Raw genomic sequence first — 22713 nt, 5'->3', positions numbered from 1 at the left:
ATTGAAAAACAGCTCCAATTACGTCCGTAATGAACGCCGCGAAAAACGCGTGAACTTGTAAAAACTTCTGAAATTCAGGAGCTGTTTTCTCCCGAAAACAGCTCCGTAATTTCAGACGTATTTGGCGTTGTCGTGTGCACATACCCTAAATGTGATTTCATTATGTAGCAACTTCACATCCCGTTGTAGCTATTTTATTATGTCACATCCACCTGCAAGCAGGGGGCGAATCTGACTGCTATACAATGGAATACTGTAATCCTTTCTCCATACTTCTATTATGATTGCCCTCATATTGGACACAGAATGGTATCGCAGGACATGTAACTGATGTAGATATACTGGGGCAAATTTATCCATGTATTCATGCCAGTTTTCTAGCATAAATACATTGAAAAATATGGTCCGAAACACCATATTTACATGGTCTCCGTAGCACTGTGAATCCTGAACTGGGGTGAGATATAAGGGTATGTGCACACGATAACTGCAATTATGTCTGAAATTACAGAGCTGTTTTCAGGAGAAAACAGCTCCTGAATTTCAGACGTAATTGCATGTACTCGCGTTTTGCGGGGCGTCTTTTACGGACGTAATTTGGAGCTGTTCTTCATTGGAGTCAATGAAAAACGGCTCCAATTACGTCCCAAGAAGAGTCCTGCACTTCTTTTGACGAGGCTGTAATTTTACGCACCGTCTTTTGACAGCGACGCGTAAAATGACAGGTCGTCAGAACAGTACATCGTAAAGCCCATTGAAAGTAATGGGCAGATGTTTGCCAACGTATTGGAGCCTTTTTTCAGACGTAATTAGAGGCGTAAAACGCCTCCATTACGTATGAAAATAGGTCGTGTGAACCCAGCCTAACACTTTCTAGAATCCGCAGCAGCGTCTGTGTGTCTCTGAGTCTCACTCTCTCTGCTCCTGCTATCCTCCTCCCCTTCCACTCTCTATAGACTTCTGAGGGCAGCTATAATTGATTGTCCGTCTCTTCTTGAGGAGACAGAAAATGCAGTAAACTGAGAGTGAGTGAACAGTAAGGGTATGTTCACACGGCAGCCTCCGTTACGGCTGAAATTACTGTTTTTTCGCAGCGTCCATTACGGACGTAATTGGAGCTGTTTTACCATGGAGTCAAGGGAACACGGCTCCAATTACGTCTCAAGAAGTGACAGGCACTTCTTTGACAGCGGCGCGTAAAAAAAAGCCCATCTGCACAGAACATCATAAAGCCCATTCAAATGAATGGGCAGATGTTTGCCGACGCTTTGGAGCCGTATTTTTGGACGTATTTCGAGGCTAAAATGCCCGAATTACGTCCGTAAATAGGGTGTGTGAACCCAGCCTTAGGGTATGTTCACACACACTATTTACGGACATAATTCAGGCGTTATACGCGTGGAATTACGGCCGAAAATACTGCTTGAAAGCGTCGGCAAACATCTGCCCATTCATTTGAATGGGTTTTACGATGTACTGTGCAGACGGTCATTTCTTTTACGCACCGTTGTCAAAAGATGGCGCGTAAAAAAGATGCCCGCGTCAGAGAAGTGCATGTCACTTCTTGGGACGTAATTGGAGCCGTTTTCCATTGACTCCATAGAAAAACAGCTCCAATTACGTCCGTAATGGACGCCGCGGAAAACGCCTGCACTTGCCATTACGTCTGAAATTCAGGAGCTGTTTTCGCCTGAAAATAACTCCGTAATTTCAGCTGTAACGGACGCGCACGTGTGAACATACCCTTAGGGTATGTTCACACGCTTAACAAAATACGACTGAAAATACAGAGCTGTTTTCAAGGGAAAACAGCTCCTGACTTTCAGCTGTTTTTTAATCTTAGGCCTTATTCACACAAACGTGTTTAACGTCCGTGATACGCGCGTGAAAATCACGCGCGTTGCTCGGACCTATGTTAGTCAATGAGGCCGTTTAGACATTCCGTGATTTTCACGCAGCGTGTGTCCGCTGCGAAAAACTATACTGTCCTATACTTGGCCGTTTTTCGCGCATCAGGCACCCATTGCAGTCAATGGGTGCGTGAAAATCACGCACAGCACACGGAAGCACTTCCGTGTGTCGCGCGTGATTCGCACAACAGTAGATAAAGAAATTATGGAAAAAATAAAAGCACTACCTTCATTTCTTTTTCTAAACCTCAAAACCGCATTTTCTAAGGATGGCATATGCGTGAAAATCACACAGCCACGCAGCAAACACTGATGACACACGGAACTGCAACGTGCAAAAAACGCAGCATTTTTTTGCGCGCACAAAACGCACACGTTTGTGTAAATAAGGCCTAAATTGCGCTTTTTTTTGCGGTCAATTTTGAAGCTGTTTTTCTATTGAGTCAATGAAAAAAGGCTCCAAAAACGGCTCAAGGAGTGACATGCACTTCTTTTTACGGGGCATCTTTTTCACGCCGTTATTTGAAAATGAGGTGTAAAATAACGCCCCATCGGAACAAACCAAGGTATATCCGATTGAAATCAATGGCCAGCTGTCTGTAGGCGTTCTGCTTCCGATTTTTCAGCTGTTTTCTGGGACGTTTACGGCCCGAAAAACAGCTGAAAATAGCCCGTGTGAACATACCCTATAGGGGAGAGGGAGGCTCGATAAGTGGAGAAGAGACATTTTTCTCTAATTAGCTATATTACAAAGTTTCTTATATGTGCCTGTATTATTGACTTATGCAAAGTTTGTTGAAATGTTAGTGACCATTTAAGGCCCAAACAGGCCTGGTCATTGAGGGATTACAGTTTGCGTTTGGTTTAGTTGCGATTTGCTGTTGGCCACTGAAAAGTTTGACAGCTGTTCCTAAGCAACAGACTACATACTGCCACTTTCATAGTGAAGGTACGTTCACATGCAGTGGTGACCAAAAACGTCTGAAAATACGGAGCTGTTTTCAGGCGAAAACAGCTCCTGATTTTCAGACGTTTTTGTAGCAACTCGCGTTTTTCGCTGCCCATTTTACAAACGTTATTAGAGCTGTTTTTCAATGGAATCAATGAAAAACGCCTCATAAAACGTCCCAAGAAGTTTCATGCACTTCTTTTTCGCGGGTGTATTTTTACACGCCGTCTTTTTACAGCGACACATAAAATGACACCTCGTGGGAACAGAACACCGTAAAACCCACTGCAAGCAGGCATAATAATGGAGCCGTTTTTTCAGGCATAATTCGAGGCATAAAACGCCCGAATTATGTCTGAAAACACTGCGTGTGAACATACCCTTACAGTGAATGCTGAGGTAAATCGCACGTATGCTCCGAGTCCTTAGCATCAGACTACATACTGCCACTTTCATAGTAACAGTGAATGCTGAGGTAAATCGCACGTAGCATATCTCAGAAAACCTGAACCTGTCATACTTTTGTTTTTCCAGTCATAATTTGCATCATCACTTAAAGCTTCACTGGCAGCTGCTGGACGTGCATTGAACTTTAGCATCAGCTAGGAGCACAGTAGAAATACCATATTTCATGTCATGGAAAGCAGGAAATGGTGACCTCTTACACAAACAGATGTATGAAAAGCTTCCATTACATCAAAGGTCCTGAGTAAATGAACCCTTTTATCTAACAGTGAAATCCGTGTCACACTGCTTGGTAACCTAGAAAAACAGACACCAAAGAGGAGGATTCTTTAAAATGACCTTTATTGATTTGTTTTCAATTTGTTGGTCCGATTAGTTAATATCAATCATTCAGTTTTTCTTAATAACACTTAACATCCAGACATACAGATATGGTAGATCACATTGCTATTGCACTCATGTACATCAAGAAAGAAATAGTTTTTCTTGTTATAATATTTATTGGAGCAACTTTTGTATGTCCCGTGTACATATTTAAGACAATATATTTTGGTATATTCATTTGTTAAACTTTGCCGACTTGTCAATGAGCAGGGCCCCCAGCATCTAGCTGATTTCGTGTGATGGGCGTCCCAATGCTGGGAGCCCTTCACTTCCATTATCTATTGCCATTGGGAGGACTGCTCAGCAGATCTTCACTTTACCTCATAAGATGCTGTGGCTCTTAAACCCTTATTCGGCAATTAGCCATAAAACTATCTAGCCATAAACCTCTTTACTTCAGGGAATAAGCAAACAATTCTTATCTTTTTTGCAGGCAGAAAAATCTGCCTCAAAATTCCTTTAGCACTACCTTCATTTCTTTTTCCTTTAGGAATTTTGAGGCCGATTTTGACCTGCCTTCACTTTCCGCAGGCGAAAAATTATTTCTCTGCCTCCCATTGATGTCAATGGGAGGCCAGAGATGGAAACGTTGGAAGAAAGAGCACGACACTTTTTTTTTCCCCTTTGAGCGGTTTTTTCCGCTCGCAGGCAAAAATGCCTCCGCTTCCTATTGAAATCAATGGTAGACGATTTCCGACACGGTTTCCGTGTCAAAAACGGAGTGAAAAAACTGTGTGTGAACTAGCCCTAAAAGATTAAGCTTGAAAATCCAAAATGCCCAATTCTTGTCCGTCCCCCAAATATGTCTCGGGGGACAGTCAGGATTCCACAATCAACATTAGATTGCCAACAATACCACCAAAACAAGTGCAATTCGCCAACATGTTTAAGCCCAGTATAAAATTCAGTATAAGACCATGAGGATTGAGCTTCAACAGACATCCTAACCAGACAACCCCAGTGATCATGAGGGCGAAACTGTCAACCTCTCCCCTCCGCAATAGCTGCTTACAGACAATAAATAGTATCCAACTGTACGTCATGTAATGTGTTTTCTTGTTTTTATAAAGGGATAGGCTTTTAGGTCACTTTTTATCAGAACAGCCCTCATCAGTACATGAGACAGGAACCGAGGCTCTTAGGATTGGATTTCACCTTTAATGATTTTCTCAAATGTCGTAGATACTTATCACATTGGTGAAGCCTGATCTTGGGCCTACTTTGGTACTGCTCAGAGATTGTTACTGAAAATCTGACACATCAATCTAAAGAAACAGCAATTGATTTAAACTGTACGAAAGGGGGCACAAACACAGATTTCATCAATGTGATATGTATCTATAATATATCAGAAGGTCAATATGACTGATTTTTGAAGTAGGGCATTTTAAAGTAGGGCATTGGAAGTGTGCGCCGGCAAGGTAACAGTAAGGCTAAATTATGGTGGTTTAAAAGAAATTAGAAAGCTGACCACTGAAGGTCTGCCGTCTTAAAACTGACGGTAGGATCATAAGATCAGAGTGGCTAACAGTTATTGGTATGGTTTCCCCTTTCCTGCTCCTCCTCCACTATGACTCTTGGATTTACAGTAAAGCTGAGTTGTAGATTTCTGCTATATCATAACACTTGTTGCCCTTCATATTGAGTAGACGACTGTCATAGCCAGTGGTGTAACTTGAAGTTCCAGGTGTCCAATGCAAATTATGTAACTGTGCCCTTCACGGACCATGGGGCATTTGTCATACTGGTGTCTTCCTATGTGATATAGGGGCCTTTTGCTCCCATCTGTACCAGGGCCCAGGTGTGATTGCCACTTTTGCACCCCCTATAGCTACGCCCCAATTCTTAGCTGAAGTTCTTACTGACTGAACTATATCTAGCAGACTTAAAATGGCAACATCCCCCGATCACATAAAAATCACATCACCTGCATTAATTTACTTTACCAGTCCAAAAAAAAAATCAACTATTACTAACAACTTTACGTTCAATTCTTCTCTACAGAAAATGTTAAATAGTACTTTTGCCAGTATAGTGCTTTCGGGAGTTCTCCCTGTATACATAAAATGTTATAAGCTACAGTAATATCATTGTATCCACATCAGTTTCACTAGTGTGCCCACTCTACAAGTGTAGATTAACAGCAATTCTGCCATCTTGCTTAAAAAATAAAATACAACATGGGATAAAGCAGGATCATGACAAGTGTGCTATCTCCCATATGCTACAAGATGAGTAGTTGGATAACCCCAACTGCCCTTGGACTAAAAGTGGTCATCTAAACTTAAAAATTATGGGAGACTGAACTGTAGTATAATATATAACTTTGAATACGAAATGTTTTCTTTTTGTTGCATAACTTAGGTTCACAATTGCATTCTTTTGCTTTTTTTTTTTTTGTAAAGCGACAAAGTCAGTCTTCATTTACAGTGTCAAAGGCACAACATGAAGCTCTTGGGCCCCAATGCAAAGATTGTAACAGAGACCCCCATCTGCCATGTGGCATTTATGATATTGGTGTCTTATGTGGCAGAGGGGCCTTCGGGCCATTGCTACCTTTTCCCTATTACTGTGCATCAGAAGAAAGCTGTCAATTGGCAGCTGGAGGGTATAGGTGTGTGGGTGTTGCAGCAGCTTATGAATGCTAAGGATTCCTTCCTCACAGCGCGATGCGAACGTTGCAACGAACATTGCGTAAGTTTCACAAAAACAATACCGCAGGCAGACATAACACTCACAGCGTTGAGATTTGTGTGTATGTCACTACCTCAGAAAGGATGGAAATCAATGGATTTTCGATGCAGATTTGGAGACATAACAAAACGATAGCATTCTATAGATATATATTGACTGCGCTACATATGAATCCGCTTTTTTTTTTCTTTTTTAATTAGTAGCAGAAATTATCTGAATATAAAGTGTAAATAGAGGCACAGAGAGAGAAATGGGATGTAATATTATCTACAGTAATTGCTTGTACATTATTTAATTGCATGAAAGCTAGCGAACATATTTGTAGACTACACTGCCACTTTCCTCATCAAGGTCAATGATCGGTCACAAAGTGAGTCATCCGCGCTATGCCCTGGCATATTCCTCCAAAACTACTTGCCATATTTTAATGAGGAACAACCAAAGAATACAAAAATGGAACATTTGTCATATACAAGGTCTAATCCAAAAATACGATCCCAAAAAAACACTTGTAGTTAAGAACTGCAGCAGGCTGTGTGACTATTCGGTGTGAGCACTGCTTTATATATAACACGTGAATACATTCAGTTAAAAGTATTACGGCTGGACTCGCCAAACAACATTATGATCCTCCTGGAACAAGAAGAGATAGCAGTGATTTCATGTAGTAGGAAGTGGAATAATATCATTCTACGCAGTGGTCCATCATCTTCTTCAGGAGGAATTTTCAAATCCTGAAGAAGTGAGTGAAGAGATAAAATATTACAATGTGTATAGTTTTAACCAGATGTACTGTATAAATGCAATGTAGCGCCTTGATATACTACTCATCCAACCTGTAATGATGAGCTGTTATCGCTGGGGGAAGCCGTCTCCAGCCATGCATTTCCAGTGCAGCAGTCTTTTTGGGTCATAGAGGGGGGTCACGAGCAGTGGACCCCCTCTATGGCGTATATATTCCCTAATTTCCTACTCACAAATGCAATTTCTAAAAATGTTTTAGAGCTTGTCCACACGTAACAGATTTTCTGTGGAAATTTTTTGCAGCATTTATCCATCAATTAGCAGACAATCCGCTGCTGAAAATACATACCACTTCATGTGTTTTTTACTGCTGTATATATTGCAGATTTTTGGTGCATTTTTTCAAGGGCTGGATGATATTTCTTCTTCCTGTGATATCATTTCCACCCCCTGTAGGAAATTGTGCCGCAGTTCTGCAGCAAAATTTGCTGCAAAATTGTTGTTCCTCATTGATTTCTATGGGGAAAAAAGGCAGGAAATCAGTCCACTTTCCGTAGCAATAATTTACATACTGCAGAAATAAAATCACGCACCGCTAGTGAATTTCTGGATGGAATTTTTCTGCAACGTGTGGATAACATTTGTTAAATCACACCTACTTTGTTGCTACTATATTCCTCTGCGTATTTTCCGTCCGCAATTCTGGACGGAAAATACACAGCAATTCCGTTACATGTGGACAAACCCTTAATGTAGATAAGAGCTTTCAGCCTGGAGTCAAGGACGGGAGAAATACTCATACCGTCATTAGATAGGATTTTTTACAACTCTATGCTAAGATATAAGCAAAATGAGATCAGGATGGCATTCAGGACCCTAAATACATATTTGTTTTCATTCACTGATCACAAGTAGAGATCTTGAAAATGATGAGGTACTAAAGCAAAATATATCTTAGGAAGTTTAATTAGTTTTAATTATTCAATGATAATACCTCATTTACATAAGGCTGGAAAACCCAAATATGTTTAATGCACATGTGGCATGTAACAAATATTCTGCATAGTATTTGAATATTAGTTGCATATTGGTAGTTTTATGATAATGTTGCTTTTCTATATTATTTTACTATTTTTTTTTACTTATATCATAATTTATCATTTATACCTACTGGTCTCCCTTTGAAAAGGATGGCTACACTGCAATCTATTATGAACGCAGCTGCCAGACTTCTCTTTCTTACTAACTATTCCACTGATACCACTTCTCTCTGCCAGTCACTTCACTGGTAAGGCTTCATTCATATCTGCGCTAGGGCTCTGTTCCGACGTTCCGTCGGAGCTTTCAATTGGAACGGAGCCCTGACAGACACAAACGGTAACCAGAGGTTGATTTGAATGGTGCCGGATCCGGTGCCAATGGTTTCCGTTTGTCTCCGTTGTGCAAGGGTTCCGTAGTTTTGGCGGAATCAATAGCGTAGACTACTACGGATCCATCACCATTGAATGGATCCTTCAACATTGAAATCAATGGTGATGGAAACAGAAACCTATGGTTTCCGTTTGTGTCTGTCAGAGCGCCGTTCCGACGGAAAGCTCAGACGGAACGTCGTAAAGGAGCCCTAACGCAGATGTGAACGAAGCCTTACCCATCTCCTCAGAATTCAGTTTAAATGTCTTACCCTAACATTCAAGGTCCTCAGTAATGCTACACATGTCTCAGTCTTCTGTAATCTCTCCTTATATGGCTAGCCAGGGGCGTAGTTAGGGGGGCAGATGGGGCATGTGCCCTGGGTGCAACTAGGATGGAAGTTGGGGGTCGGCAGGCCGGACAGCGCGTGTATAGTTGCCAACAGTCCCAAATTTGCCGGGACTGTCCAGGCAAATTACTCTCCCGGACGTGTCCCGGCGACTGTCATATTCAATTGCGATAGCACAATAGATTATTATGGCAGAGCAGGAAACTATCTATTCCCTGCTCTGCCATTCACTCCTCCCAGAGCGGAATCCCCTGCCAGAACCTTGCCGACGCTGTGGCCGGGGATTCCGCCCCTGCAGAAGCCCCGGATGTCACTATCCATATATGGACAGGGATGTCAAGGGCTCCCTCTAGGATCAGAATACCCGGCCAGAGCTTCGGCAACGCTCTGGCAGGGAATGCCGCTCCAGGAGGAGTGAATGACAGAGCAAGGACTGGATAGTTTCCTGCTCTGCCATAATAATCAATTGTATCTGCGTATCTACTAGGGGGAGTGTCACAATATCTACGGGGGGGGGGGGGGGGCTGTGTGGCAGTATCTACAAGGGGGTGTGTGCAGGGCTGGTCTTAGGTTGGATGGCGCCCTGTGGCGGACTCTCTATTGCTGCCCTTCACAAACCCAAAAATAACCATATATATATATATATATATATATATATATAGACATGCACATACTGGTAAGTATATACTGTACATACATAAAGGCAGATATTTAGACAAACAGGCAAATATATATACACACACATTCTGGTATATAAATACGTAAAAGTTAAATACATAACCATACAGACACACACACACACACATAAATTCACAGACAGAAACATATACAAATACATAAAAGGCACATATATAGAAGCACAAAGACACATACGCATACAGACCCATATATACCCACACAGGCACATATATACACAGTGCAGATAATGTAGTAGATTTGAACTGCAGTTCTATGTAACACCACAGATAACACACTCTGATAACTACAGTGAAGGAAATAAGTATTTGATCCCTTGCTGATTTTGTAAGTTTGCCCACTGTCAAAGACATGAACAGTCTAGAATTTTTAGGCTAGGTTAATTTTACCAGTGAGAGATAGATTATATTTTAAAAAAAAACAGAAAATCACATTGTCAAAATTATATATATTTATTTGCATTGTGCACAGAGAAATAAGTATTTGATCCCTTTGGCAAACAAGACTTAATACTTGGTGGCAAAACCCTTGTTGGCAAGCACAGCAGTCAGACTTTTTTTGTAGTTGATGATGAGGTTTGCACACATGTTAGATGGAATTTTGGCCCACTCCTCTTTGCAGATCATCTGTAAATCATTAAGATTTCAAGGCTGTCGCTTGGCAACTCGGATCTTCAGCTCCCTCCATAAGTTTTCGATGGGATTAAGGTCTGGAGACTGGCTAGGCCACTCCATGACCTTAATGTGCTTCTTTTTGAGCCACTCCTTTGTTGCCTTGGCTGTATGTTTCGGGTCATTGTCGTGCTGGAAAACCCAGCCACGAGCCATTTTTAATGTCCTGGTGGAGGGAAGGAGGTTGTCACTCAGGATTTGACGGTACATGGCTCCATCCATTCTCCCATTGATGCGGTGAAGTAGTCCTGTGCCCTTAGCAGAGAAACACCCCCAAAACATAATGTTTCCACCTCCATGCTTGACAGTGGGGACGGTGTTCTTTGGGTCATAAGCAGCATTTCTCTTCCTCCAAACACGGCGAGTAGAGTTAATGCCAAAGAGCTCAATTTTAGTCTCATCTGACCACAGCACCTTCTCCCAATCACTCTCAGAATCATCCAGATGTTCATTTGCAAACTTCAGACGGGCCTGTACATGTGCCTTCTTGAGCAGGGGGACCTTGCGGGCACTGCAGGATTTTAATCCATTACGGCGTAATGTGTTACCAATGGTTTTTTTGGTGACTGTGGTCCCAGCTGCCTTGAGATCATTAACAAGTTCCCCCCGTGTAGTTTTCAGCTGAGCTCTCACCTTCCTCAGGATCAAGGATACCCAACAAGGTGAGATTTTGCAAGGAGCCCCAGATCAATGTCGATTGACAGTCATTTTGTATGTCTTCCATTTTCTTACTATTGCACCAACAGTTGTCTCCTTCTCACCCAGCGTCTTACTTATGGTTTTGTAGCCCATTCCAGCCTTGTGCAGGTCTATGATCTTGTCCCTGACATCCTTAGAAAGCTCTTTGGTCTTGCCCATGTTGTAGAGGTTAGAGTCAGACTGATTAATTGAGTCTGTGGACAGGAGTCTTTTATACAGGTGACCATGTAAGAGCTGTCTTTAATGCAGGCACCAAGTTGATTTGGAGCGTGTAACTGGTCTGGAGGAGGCTAAACTCTTAATGCTTGGTAGGGGATCAAATACTTATTTCTCTGTGCACAATGCAAATAAATATATATAATTTTGACTATGTGATTTTTTTTATATAATCTATCTCTCACTGGTAAAATTAACCTAGCCTAAAAATTCTAGACTGTTCATGTCTTTGACAGTGGGCAAACTTACAAAATCAGCAAGGGATCAAATACTTATTTTCTTCACTGTATACCCACACAGAGGTCACCTGCAGTCCTATGTAACACCACAGATAACACACAGCGATAACTTTCTGAGTACAGATAATGTTGTAGTGTAAAGGCCCTTTTACACCGGCAGATAAGCGGCCGGTGAAGCGAGCGCCGATCAACAGGTTTGCTCCTGTCACACGGAGCTATGGCTGGGGACTAGCGGCCGTTACTCCGTTCGCTCGTCCTAATACATTATTATCATGTCAGCAGCGTATCTCATTGTTTACACAGGGAGATGTGTTGCCGACAATGATAATCTTTTACTTTTTTAAAAAGATACGACCAGCAGATGATCGAGCATTTGATCGTTCATCTGCTGAGTACTATCCTTTTTACACAGGGCAATTATCCACAACAAGAGTTATAAAAACGCTCGTCTGCCCGATAATTGTCCTGTGTAAAACCCACTTTTCCTGCAGTCCTATGTAACACAGTGATAACTATCTGAGTACGGATTATTAGTGGATTTTACCTGCAGTGCTATGTAACACCACAGATAACACAGTGATAGCTCTCTGAGTACGGATAATTCGTGGATTTTACCTGCAGTCCTATGTAACACCACAGATAACACACAGTGATAACTCTCTGAGTAAAGATAATGTAGTGGATGTTATCTGCAATCCTATGGTATGTAACACCACAGATAACACAGTGATAACACTCCGAGTACAGATTGTGTAGTAGTGTTATCTGCAGTCCTATGTAATACCACAGACAGCAATATATATAATGCAGTGCGCCTCGAAACTGGAGATACACTTTAAAAATATTATTTCCATGAATAAATTGGCATGAATTGGTTAAAGTTTTGAAAATGGGAAAAGCTGGGTTTTTTGAACTTTGAATAGTTTGAAACATAAAAAAAAAACTTTAACTGTTTTTTACTTTTTTTTATTAGTCCCCCATTGGATCGCTTGCATGATATACTGCAATACTAATGTATTGCAGTACATCGTCATACGGACAGTCTCCTTTGAAGCCCTGCCATGCACTTTGCTCTGCTAAGGCCCGACTACTGTTTTCATTCATGGTAAATACCTCTCACCCCATTGTCTAAAACTTCTTCTGTGCTTCTTCCATAGGCCGGATTTACACGAGCGTGTGCGTTTTTCGCCGCAAAGAACGCGGCGTTTTGTGAGCGCAAAAGATACTTAACAGCTCCGTGTGTCAGCCGTGTATAATGCGTGTCTGCGTGATTTTCACGCAGCCGCCATCATTATGACACTCTGTTTGTATGTTTGTAAAAAAGCATGTGGTGCTTTTCTGTTTTCATTCATACTTTTTACTGCTGTTGCGCGAATCACGCGCGTCACATGGAAGTGCTTCCGTGTGCTGCGTGTGATTTTCACGCACCCATTGACTTCAATGGGTGAGTCATGCGCAAACAACGCACAAATATAGGACATGTCGTGAGTTTTACGCAGCGGACACACGCTGCGTGAAACTCACGGTCAGTCTGAACGGCCCCATAGACGAACATAGGTCCATGCGAGGCGCGTGAAAATCACGCGCGTTGCACAGACCTATTATATGTTTGTCTGAATAAGCCCTTAGGGGGAGTTCACACAAAGTTTTTGATGAGTTTTTTTACGCCAAAAGACGGCCGAAAATGCCTCCCATTGATTTCCCGGCTTGCGGGAATAAGAAGGGACATGCCCTATCTTCGGGCGTTAAGCCTCTGACCTCCCATTGACATCAATGGGAGGCAGAGAAAGCGTATTTCGTGGCGTTTTATGCCCACAGCGCTCAATGGCCGCGGGGGAAAAACTCAGCGAAATTCGGCGTGCAGTCAGAGGAAATGGAAATGGAATTTTGAGGCAGATTGTCCTCCTGCAAAAAAACTCTGTGTGAACTTAGCCTAAGACTATCCACCAGCATACAAAGCTTTTAAGAGATCCTTTCAGCTCCCCTGACATGTCTGTTTCAGTAAATACTTGTATTCCCCATAATATAACAATTCTGGAGCATCATTTCTTAGAATTCTTTATTGTTCTACTGTTATTACTATTAGAAATGTAATAATAAATTGACAACTGGGTGTTACCATTCATCTTGTCAAAGGGGCGTGTCCCTACACAGTCTCACTATGTCAGCACTGATTGGATGGTGTTAGACTGTAGGGACCCCCCCCCCCAAACACCCAGTTGTCAATTTATTCCTAAATGTCTAGAAGGAAGAACGGGGTAACATCACATTGCAGAGTTATAAGAAAAGGTGCTGCAGAATTGTTATATTATGGGGAATAGAGACATGTTGAAGGAGCTAACAGATTCAAAAACCCCACATCTTCAAGGAAGACCACCCCAATACTTAGCTAATAAGCTGTACCACTAGTTTCCCTCCTTTATGTCCCATCGCTGTCCCCACTTCCTCCATAATCACAGACGACCCCACTGAATTGCTGGTTCACTCACCTGAGTTTGCACTTATGTAGACAATACTTTAATCTCTAATTTAAAAGTTTGCTGATTTTGGATGGTTCATTATTGTAACAAATACCCTTGTTCCTATAGTATCATGACCTTTTCCTGTAGATCGTAAATTTGCGAGCAGGGCCCTCTCTTCTTATGTTTATATTGTAACATTGTACCTGATTGTAACTTTTGGTACAGCCTTCAGAAAATATTGGTGCCTTAGAAATGAAATTATTATTAAATGTTATTTCTGTCTATATTTATTTTTGGGACTGGTTATTTTCTTAAATTACATGTATAGTTTTTAAGAAAGAATACAATGAAAAATCAAGAAATTGGATTAACCCCATCAAGGTATGAGCTCAGCTCCCCCTGTGTAATCCTATTTTACGTGGAAGGAAAATTTCTGTATCCTTGAGCGTGACATGAATTTGATTTAACCCTATAGATATATACAAGGCTTTCTATAACCCCAATGAAAACCTATGGGAAATGATTGCTGAATAGAACCTTGTAGTGATATAGGAAACAAGGGGCAATGACAGCCTGTCTAATACCTCATTTTAGCTGGAGGTTTCAGGAAGATAAGTAAGGGAATAACTAGAGAGAATGACATGCTTTTAGGACATTGATGTGTAGGCTGCACCTAAATGTGATCTGCTGAGCAATCTACCACTACAATATGTACAAGTGCAGTCATTTAGATTTCAATCCATTCTACCTGTTTTCATTATAAAAACATCTTGAGGTCTTCACCTCTTCTCTGGAGGTCTGGACCTCATTTATACCAAGGCTCAGGTTCTTCCTTCTTTACCCAACTGGAAAAAAAAAAGGCAAAAACAGAAAATATAAGTCAAATTAAATTATTATTTTTCTCCCAGCAATAGAACAGATAAAGGACATTAATGGACTGATCTTGTGAGATTTGGAACACTGATTGCGTTAAGATTGGTCAAGAAGTTTCTTTCACGGCAGTTCTTTGTAGTTGATAGAATCAAACCCAATAAGTATAGTTCATGCAGCAGATGGAGTCAGTGTGACCGTGATACAAAGTAGCAGAAATCCCATTCGCTGCATTGGAAATAGAGACCACATATACCAGTATCTGCATTCTGTCATCCAAATGTTGGTACTGCAGTCATATTTCCAAAACTTATTACATCAATGGAGAGAGATGCATAGTATTCCTTGTCTTACGGTACCTTAATTCTGGGTTGAAAAGGGCTGACTTCATCAGGTAGATTGTCGCATTGGTTATTCCCAGCCCTGTAAAACCAATCAAAGGCACCAACTGTAGGGAGAACAAGAAAATAACATTACTTTATCATTTAAAACAGTGTGCCCCACCAACTACAGGCAGGGGACAATGCCATCTTCTGCTTACAGCAAATATATTAGTCAGCACATTATTATATTCACAATATCTTAGTGTCTCATTTATTTATCTAGCTTATATGGCATCAACTTATTTAGCAGCGTTGTACAGAGATTGTCATTACCCGCCGTCTACCATGGAGCTCACAATCTAAATTCCCTATCTCAAACACACACTAGGGCCAATTTCGTGAGAAGCAAATTAACCTATTAGTATATTTTTGTAATGTGGGAGTGTAGGACCTCCGCATGGGGCTAACCACTGGCCATAAACCAAAAATTCAAATCTAGCAATGCAATACATTTCATACACGCTTTATCGTATATTTAAAATCTATGACCAGTATCGTCAGCGTGTCTCTTGCAGCTTCTCAGATTGCCAAATATACATCACAATTATGGCGCTTTCATACGGCGTTAATACCGGCACCTTTTAGTGTCTGGGTTACAGCCGCTATACCCAGCCCTCCTGGGGTTAAAAACTGAACCAGACTTGGATCATCTGTCTGGTTTGCCAAGCAGTGGCCCAAATTTGTACAGCTCTATAACAAATGATGCGACTGTGGGGTGACATGGTCAGTCGTCTTGCAAAGATCTTGTGTTGTTACTCACACTGAGTAGAGTTAAAGTGTAGCTAAACGTTTGACAATCTTCAGACATGTCATAGAGACATGTCAGAAGTTTGGAATGGTGGGGGTCCGAGCACTGAGACCCCCACCAATCGCTAGAACAAAGCGGCTGAAGCACTCGTGTGAGCGCTCAGCCGCTTCGTGTCTGTTTGACTAGTTCCGGAAAGCCGATGTATCGGAGTACGGGCTCATAGACTTTCTAATGAGTCCGTACACCGATACATTTATTTCCGGAAAAAGCCGAACAGACACGAAGCGGCTGAGCGCTCACACGAGCGCTTCAGCTGCTTCGTTCTAGCGATTGGTGGGGGTTCCCATCCTCAGACCCCCACCAATCCAAACTTCTGACATGTCACTATGACATGTCAGAAGTTTGTCAAATGTTTAGCTACACTTTAATTCATGCAACCACCACCATGTCCAGTCCCGGCTGCCAGGGATAAGAATGTATATTGTGATGGGTAGGCTAAAAACTACCTCTCAATTTTGCTGATATTCTGTGTTTGGAATGAGGTGTTCTCATAGGTGTAACAATTACTGCTACGAGGATTCACTATTGGTCCTATTGTACTAAAAGCATTACATCTAGGGGCTCGTCTTAAGTCTTCACAACCTTCTAATGCAGAAAATAAGGTTCAATGTGCAATAAAATTTTAAAGTGAATTGTATATGGTTTGGACAATTGAGGGTTATATTTTAGGCATTCTTGCACCTAGTCATAGTAAACAGAAATGTGAATGTGAGCAGTGTTAAGTAGAAAAATGCGTATAGGTATCAGAGTTATATTAAAAGAAAAAATGAAACCGATATCCTGATTACTTCTATTAGGCCTGGACACCACGGTGATAATACATGCCATTAACATTGCACTGATTTTTAGTGATGTCCAAAATCTCAGTCTGCATGAAACAGCATGTACACGTATGGTTTAATGTGACCTCCTATATTGTAGTATTAATGGTATTATCACACAATATCCCACTTGTGAGGTTGAAGAAGAGCCGCAGCACTACAATTTAAATGAAAAAGTATTGTGGATCACTTTAAAGATATATATGCAACATATGCAAATGGCCTTGCAATTCCCTGAATTGGGAAGTTCTTTCCACCGCTTTCTGATAGCAATGTTAGCTGTTTAGGGGTGGGGGGGTGGGGGGGGGGGGCGGGGTGCAGGGACTACTGACAGACTCCTTTTAAGCAGACAAGAATGGCTATGCTTGACCTCACATATAATTAATCTTTTTGACAGATATGTGACAGATATTGTAAGTAGTAAATGTTATGTAATGCACAGTAAAATAGGTTAAACAATAAACTTAATGCAATATTCTATATTACGGGTATATATCAAGAATTGTATGACAGCATTAAGACGTTTATCAGTCAGCAGAATCATCTAACACCACATTCACTAACTTCCTCACAAGCTTTTGGTAGCTTTATGCATATCAACCAATCTAAACAAGCAGAGCTGCAGTATAAAGTATGAGGTATGTATAGAGCAGTAGTCAAAACCCCTGATGAGTCAGGAGTTTAATTTCAGACTCTCTCATACATCTTTGCAGCTTTGACTTTATATCCAAACGGATACCTTATGCCACGGGTCTCAAACACACGGATTTTGGGCCACATGCGGCCCCTGAGGCTATAATCTGCGGCCCGTGGGTCACTGTAGCTCCCTCGGGCCGCAGATGACATATATGGACAGTGACGTCAGTGGCTACTCCTGGAGAAGAATCCCTGTTGCCGACGCTCTGGCTGGGGATTGCGCTTCTGGAGGTAGTCCAAATGGCGCTATCTACGGTGGTTGGGGGGGGGGGATAGTGCTATCTACTGGGGGTGTGGCACTATCTACAGGGGGCTGTGGCATTATCTAGAGGGCACTGTTGCAGTATCTACGGAGGACACTGTGGCAGTATCTACAGAGGGCAGTTTGGCATTATCTGCAGGGGGCACTGTGGCATTATCTACAGAGGGCACTGTGGCATCTACAGAGGGCACTGTGGCATTATCTAGGAGGGGTGTGGCATTATCTACGGCGGGGGCATTATCTACAGAGGGCGCTGTGGCAGTATCTATGGAGGGCACTGTGGCAATATCTAAAGAGGGCATTGTGGCAATATCTTCAGAGGGCACTGTGGCATTATCTACACAGGGCATTGTGGCACTATCTAAGAAGGGGCTGCCCAATCTTGACTTTCTTGTGTCTGCCAAACGCTGCCAACTGAGCAGACAGACTGCATTTAGCGACACTTAAACTGGAAAACTGGATTGTTAAAATAAGCACATGGAGTAAACTCACAAATTTCTGTTAAGTTTAAACCTAGTGGTATTTTAGTAATGTAGTGTTATAGTAATGTATTATTATAGTAATGTAGTATTATTATAGTAATGTAGTATTATTATTATTATAGTAATGTAGTATTATTATAGTAATGTAGTATTATTATTATTATAGTAATGTAGTATTATTATAGTAATGTAGTATTATTATTATTATAGTAATGTAGTATTATTATAGTAATGTAGTATTATTATTATTATAGTAATGTAGTATTGGAGGCACAATACAACAGCGCTCAAACTCTGACATGACACTGTGCCACCACGCAATGTCCATGCTTAAAGAGGCTCTGTCACCAGATTTTGCAACCCCTATCTGCTATTGCAGCAGATCGGCGCTGCAATGTAGATTACAGTAACGTTTTTATTTTTAAAAAACGAGCATTTTTGGCTAAGTTATGACCATTTTCGTATTTATGCAAATGAGGCTTGCAAAAGTACAACTGGGCGTGTTTAAAAGTAAAAGTCCAACTGGGCGTGTATTATGTGCGTACATCGGGGCGTGTTTACTTCTTTTACTAGCTGGGCTTTCTGATGAGAAGTATCATCCACTTCTCTTCACAACGCCCAGCTTCTGGCAGTGCAGATCTGTGACGTCACTCACAGGTCCTGCATCTTGTCGGCACCAGAGGCTACAGTTGATTCTGCAGCAGCATCAGCATTTGCAGGTAAGTAGCTACATCGACTTACCTGCAAACGTCGATGCTGCTGCAGAATCATCTGTAGCCTCTGGTGTCGATGTGTCCTCGCTCGTCTGACACGATGCAGGACCTGTGAGTGACGACACAGCGTGATCTCTGGAGAACACGGCTGTGTCTGCACTGCCAGAAGCTGGGCGTTGTGAAGAGAAGTGGATGATACTTCTACGGTATACACAACGCCCAGCTAGTAAAAGTAGTAAACACGCCCCGATGTACGCACATAATACACGCCCACTTGTACTTTTACTTTTCAACACGCCCAGTTGTACTTTTGCAAGCCTCATTTGCATAAATACGAAAATGGTCATAACTTGGCCAAAAATGCTCGTTTTTAAAAAATAAAAACGTTACTGTAATCTACATTGCAGCGCCTATCTGCTGCAATAGCAGATAGGGGTTGCAAAATCTGGTGACAGAGCCTCTTTAAATGATGATCAATAGTGGTTCTATGCAATCTATATACTGCATTCCAATTAGAGTTAGATGTCTATTTCGTAACATATCAGCATAAAACAATGCAGTTTTCTAATACTGATGCGGTATAGCTTATGCCATGATCCTTGACATGAAGCATACTCTATTGAAGAATATGGTACAGGATTACAATAACAACAGGTGTGAAAACAACACAGGTGAACATCGTAAAAAGTGGTGCAAGGGCTTTATAAATATGGCATTCAGTGCAATTTTTTTCAATACATTTACACTAGAAAATTGGCATAGTTACATAGTTAGTACGGTTGAAAAAAGACACATGTCCATGAAGTTCAACCAAGGGATGGGAAACATTTCTACACATTGACATAGGAGCTGATATTTTTTAGTTCTAGGCAAATTATCTAAGCCTTTTTTAAAGAGGCTCTGTCACCAGATTATAAGTGCCCTATCTCCTACATAATCTGATTGGCGCTGTAATGTAGATAACAACACTGTTTTTTTATTTTGAAAAACGATCATTTTTGAGCAAGTTATGCACAATTTAAGATTTATGCTAATTACTTTCTCAATGCCCAACTGGGCGTTTTTTAACTTTTGACCAAGTAGGCATTATACAGAGGAGTGTATGACGCTGAACAATTAGCGTCATACAATTCTCTCCATTCATACTCAGCACAGCGTGATCTAGCGAAATCACGCTGTGCTGTCACATACACCCACATTAACTTTACTGAAGTGTCTTGACTGTGAATAGACATCACCTCCAGCCAGGATGTGATGTCTATTCACAATCCCGACACTTCGGTAAAGTTTGTGTGTGACTTAATCGCTGTACAGCTTGATCTCACGAGATCACGCTATGAATGACATACCTTCAAAAGGGTTCTGCATTTGTTTTCTATTAAGGCATGTTCAAACAAGGCAGACAATTACCGCTGCAGATTTTGCCCCAAATTCATAGCAATTACACAACAATTCTTCTGCAAAATCCACATATGTGAGAATGCATACAGAGGTAGCGGATTTTCCGCAGGTTTCAGCCTTTGCATTGCGTTGAATTCAATGTAATGTAGATAACAACACTGTTTTTTATTTTGATAAACGATCATTTTTGTACAAGTTATGCACAATTTAAGATTTATGCTAATTACTTTCTCAATACCCAACTGGGCGTTTTTTTACTTCTGACCGAATGGGCGTTGTACAGAGGAGTGTATGACGCTGACCAATCAGCGTCATACAATTTTCTCCATTCATACTCAGCACAGCGTGATCTAGTGAGATCACGCTATGCTGTCACATACACCCACATTAACTTTACTGAAGTTTCTTGACAGTGAATAGACATCACCTCCAGCCGGGACACGATGTCTATTCACAATCCCGACACTTCTGTAAAGTTTGTGTGGGACTTAATCGCTGTACAGCTTGATCTCGCATTTGTTTTCTATTAAGATCCACATATGTGAGAATGCATACAGAGGTAGCGTATTTGCCGCAGGTTTCAGCCTTTGCATTGTATTGAATTCAATGGGGAAAACCTCCAACAAAAGTGCAACGATTCCACAGCATAAATTGTGGATTCGATTTTGCCGCAGATTCGCTGCAATCACTCAACGCATCTGCTGCATAGTATGCATATGTGAGGGTGCATGTAGACCTGGCGGATTACACAGATTTGCCGCACTCTTCAGCTTTTGCATTGCAAAGGCTGAAATCCACAGTGAAAATCCGCTGCTTCTCCGCAACAGATTGAGCATGGTGCGAAAAGTAAATTCCACAGCGCAAGCTATTTTCTGCACCGCTGTTTTCTGCAACGTGTGTTCTAAGTAAACTAAAAGGCTATAAAAACCAAAGAAAAAAAGTCTGCTGCGGATTTCCACTGCGACCTGTCCGCAGCAAATCCAAATACAGTATATGTAAAGTTTCAGCAATTCATTCTACAGTATATTTAAAAAATGGAAGATACTTTTATTAAAAATCATAGAAATCCGTTTTAAAAAATGATTTTCAAACACTTTGACTGCAACCAAGTTTAGGAAACGAGCTCATTATTTATATTTTGAGCATAATAATTGTAGAAAATTCTAGAATATATTTTTGTCATTTCTTTTTCTGAACTCTCCCAAGATTAATTGCTTGTTAAATGAAACAAGACAAAAAAATCGTATAGTAATCTTAGGAACAATACACCATCACAGCAGCATCCCCAGTCTGTCCAGCACTTGATGGGTCAAACCCCTGCCTGCTTAGCGCACTAATAAGAGTTTTGTTTCTCCATTTCTCAGAATAATGGCTTTTGTTGCTGTCTTCAGGTCTACTTTGCCTGTGTTTGTCCCAGGGGAAAGAAAGCTTTGCCCTCAATCGGATACTATACACAAGCACTTGACCTTAACTAAGCTCGAGTCCCCTGCCAGGCTATGTACTGCTGCTGATTGCCTCATTTAGAATGGACCAATTGGGCACAGAATAGCTCACATACAAACCCCAGAAATAATATAAAAGGTGGAGGGCGGTGAGCGATTTAGGACAAGTAGACTTGCAAGTGTAAAGACCGAACATTTGTGCATACAATTTTCCTATTGTCAAAAGCTATATGTCGAATATATTTAACAGTTATATAGAGGCCTATCTGTTTTGCTTAGTTTTTGTACATTTTAGAATTACAGTTTAAAAAAAGGGGAGCAGAAATTGTATTGGTTTGGCTTTTATATTCTCCAGTTTAAAGTGAATCTGTCCCTGTAATGTGCTGCTCTAGGTAAGGACAGCATATTACAGGGGCAGTTCCACTCTCCTAGAAGCCAAAATTTCCCCCAAAAATAGTCGTTTTGCTAATAAGAGTGATCAAAGAATATACAGGATTATGAGTTTAGTTTATTCATGAGGAGAGCGCTTTTCCCACCTCTTCACGCCCTACTTACAGTGATTGAAGGCCGGCTGTTGTGTATGCAGATAAACAGCAGTGCGTCAATCACCCCTATAAGTCCTATCATTGCTCTTATTAGCAAAACGGCACAATATTGTTTTGCACCAGTTTGGCTAATAGCAGAAGGGACCTGTCCATATAATATGCTGCCCTCACATAGGGAAGCATATTGAGGTGATCGATCTGCTTTAACACAGGATATCAACATTGAAAGAAATACTAGAGGTAGGGGTAGTCCACTTTAAAAATGTCCTCCTTACTCCAAATGCATTTCTTCGCATTGCTGCCAATTAATTGTATTCAGGAGGTTTCCCGTGTAGGCAGGGGCGTAACTAGGAAAGACTGGGCCCCATAGCAAACTTTTGACTGGGGCCCCCCCTCCCCTGG

At 41.3% G+C, this 22713-nt stretch overlaps 1 long non-coding RNA gene across 1 annotated transcript in view; it reads right to left on the bottom strand.

Moving 5' to 3' along the window:
• Nucleotides 1–3696: 3696 nt before the first annotated feature.
• The window catches only part of LOC142740747 (uncharacterized), a 34474-nt gene continuing 15457 nt past the window's right edge, over nucleotides 3697–22713 (bottom strand). Inside the window, exons 2-4 of the long non-coding RNA XR_012880870.1 lie at nucleotides 15118–15206; nucleotides 14637–14733; nucleotides 3697–7136 (exon numbers count right to left, since the gene is read on the bottom strand). This is a non-coding gene — a long non-coding RNA (uncharacterized LOC142740747). The remainder of the gene's footprint in view (nucleotides 7137–14636; nucleotides 14734–15117; nucleotides 15207–22713) is intronic.

Source organism: Rhinoderma darwinii, chromosome 2 (assembly GCF_050947455.1).
Source record: "Rhinoderma darwinii isolate aRhiDar2 chromosome 2, aRhiDar2.hap1, whole genome shotgun sequence".
In the NCBI taxonomy this organism is placed as follows: domain Eukaryota; kingdom Metazoa; phylum Chordata; class Amphibia; order Anura; family Rhinodermatidae; genus Rhinoderma; species Rhinoderma darwinii.
Note: the sequence above shows the minus strand (reverse complement) of the source record. Positions and strands in the feature narration are given on the sequence as shown.